The sequence below is a fragment of the Aplysia californica genome, unplaced genomic scaffold (genome assembly GCF_000002075.1).
Source record: "Aplysia californica isolate F4 #8 unplaced genomic scaffold, AplCal3.0 scaffold00010, whole genome shotgun sequence".
In the NCBI taxonomy this organism is placed as follows: domain Eukaryota; kingdom Metazoa; phylum Mollusca; class Gastropoda; order Aplysiida; family Aplysiidae; genus Aplysia; species Aplysia californica.
Window position 1 is genome coordinate 1,779,240 of NW_004797280.1, and position 3,042 is coordinate 1,782,281.

A 3,042-nucleotide genomic window follows, 5' to 3' on the forward strand; every position below is an offset into this window, starting at 1 on the left:
ATATATATATGCCTACATATACTCAAACATTATATCATATGGGTCCATTTCATAAGTACGTTTCCCACATTCATTAGATGAAAATCAAATTAAAAGAAATAAAAACACAAATCCAACAAACAATACAAGACATTTGGCACAGCATACCTCTGTTTTACGCTCTATTCAAAGTAACAGCCTCCGTTGTCAATGCACGTTTGCATAAGCACTAACCGACTGTCAAAAGCAGTGACGTTTGTGGCTTAGTCCAGGTACCTGATCGTTTCTTTTATGGCAATACTGTGTCTTCTTTCGGTTCAAATCTTTATCCATGAAGGTGTTACTTCATCTTGAGAAATTGGTGGAATTCACAGGGGACCAGAGTAGCGTTGGTAGCCTTGTGGTTAGGCTACCGGACTAATAATCGTGAGATTGAGGGCTCGGAGGTTTGAGTCTCAGTTGGGTCCGACATTGTGTGTCCCTGGGAAAGGCCCTTTACACGAATTTCCCATTTGGCCCGATTCTTTCAGAGATGGACGTTAAACTTAGAGGTTCTGCCTCTTAAATAACCTTACCGTATTGATAGGGGCGTTAAAACCTATGCAATTTCATCATTTTTCAGGGAACCCTACCGGGTGAAGAGCGTGGATGCTCCAACGTTTCCCAAGTGTAACCGTCTACACGTTTCGTCACTATCCAGGCTTTGTGGTCAGGAACATTGATGTGGTAGATCACATCTCCAGTTTCCATCAGACCAGGTCCCTTTTCCGGATAGCTGGTCTCAACTTTTCTTGAAGGGTCATTTCAGAGCACTGGACCATAACAGCAGTATCTGTTGGAACAGAGCATGGAAAAACTACACCTTTGGTGTCGAAGATAACCATGTGCACGACTTTCAGTTATTCGTATTTGCGACATACTTTGTGTGGACGCGGATTACATACTCTATTGACTGTTTCGAGAGCTAAGCAAGGTTTCATTTCCTAGTATGGTTTTGACGAACAGTTAAAAAGTCTGGTTTGCTGTCTCCGAAATCTATAGAGCAAATCAATAAGAATCTGTCATTCGCACCCTTTTGATCCAACTGAGCAAATAGAGCACACATTTGGAAAACGTTGAAGTTCTCAAGCTTTATCCTTACACGTTTTCACCTGTATTCATCCAGTATTTTTACCGGTGTAAAGATGTTGGTGTCACCACAAACCGTGTTGGGTAATGCAGACCGCATTTAATAATCCATAACTCATCACATCTTTAAAATAGCCTTCATCTGTTTTCTTACTACCTGAACCCTGAACAGAAATAATGTTTTCATTAGGCAGTCAGAAGATCTGTTCGTGTTTCTAACGTTAACTAATCAAGTGGAGCTGCAAATTTTGTGGTACTTCGAATGTCATATCTTTTATTTTGAGTTTTTGTTTTACCTGCTATGTGCTCTAAGTAATTTTTAAAAAAAAAATGAATGCTGTTCAGTATTTTTCTTTTGATTTAAAAAAAAAATAATTTTTTTTTTTTGGGGGGGGTGGTTGAAACTTTGCCCCCTAAATTCTTAACAGGTTTGATGTGCCAAAGTTCGTAGCTGTATCTCATTCATTCTAAAATCTGTCACTCTTCGAATAAGTTACAGTTTTATATAAGAAACGTTGGTGTATATCTTGTCAGTGCTCGTATCTTGCTGTCCGACGTTATTATTTTAATTTTAGGGACAATTCAGCGTTTTCAATTGTGTTTTGCTGTCCAAAGGCAGTGCGACGTAACTGTACACGATTTCATGATTTTCAGAGAAACTTGAAAAACTATTGACGCTCCCTTTTTATCAGTCACTTATGTAACTTGACCACTTTGAAAACTCCTATTTCGGATGTTGATATGTCGTCCTGCCTTTGACCCAAGAGGGATGTGGGCAAGACGACAAACAAGTGAGAAAAAAAAACTATTTAAAAAATTGTTCATTAAAAAAAGAAATTGCGGTATGTGTCTCTCTCTGCCTTGGGACAACAGAGTTCTTTTATAACTTCCATTTCAACTTGTACTTGCGCTTAAAATTAAGAAGACAGATCAGTATGGGAACCAAATAAACTCCTTAGTTATATCTTTTTGACAAACTGAGGCAAAGTATCATTTTAAAATATACCTTGGAGACCACTGACATGTTTTCATGGTGACAAACGTAAACGGTTACTCTGGCAGCTTTAAGTCTTGGTCGTGACTGTCGTTTTATTGGCGACCTCGACGTTGCCAAACGCTTGATGGTGATGATAGCAAGAATAAATTTTGATCTCCCGTTTCGTTGAACAACATAGAAACAAGCTTGAATCAGACATTTCCCAACTCGGCGTGTACTAAATTGAAGTTCGCAAGAGTTTAGTGGAAAAGAATAAAGTTAGAAGACATTACGACGAGAAAGAAAGTTCTTTGTTGTCCGTCACAAAGACTTATAGCAATCACACAGAGGGAAAAACACAATAGCGCTGAAATTGTATCGGCCACCTCGTAATTTGGTTCCGTGGCAAAGTAAACTAAGTCAGCCCGCATCCATTCTTACTCCAAGCAGAGCGTAAAGACATTGACAGAATCAATAGATGGCCAGCTCGTCTAAATACTTTTTAACACTTGCGTCAAACACAATCAGTTAGCACAGCTACCTCACTTTGATTAAGCCGTGGATTGTTGTTGTATTGATCTGACTCCCCAGATTTCATTACTCTGGTATCGTCTAACTCGGGCCAAGAGAGAGAGGGAGAGAGAGGGAGAGAGAGGGAGAGAGAGGGGGAGAGAGGGAGAGAGAGGGTGAGGGCTGGACGCTTGTAATGTTTGATGATAATAGGTAGGCAAACAATGGCCTGTGAGCAGCGAGCCGTGAAAAATGATCGGTCTTTTCACAATAGTTTCCTTTTTTATGTTTGTGGAATCTTGTAGGGGGAGATGAGAGAATAGAAATAAGAGGATAGAAAAAAGTCAAAATGAGCGAATGAATGGTTGTTGGTTGAAAAATACTCACGACCAAAGAGGAGAATTAATTGAACTGGAGAGGGGGGGGGAGAAGAGAAAAAGAAAGAGAGA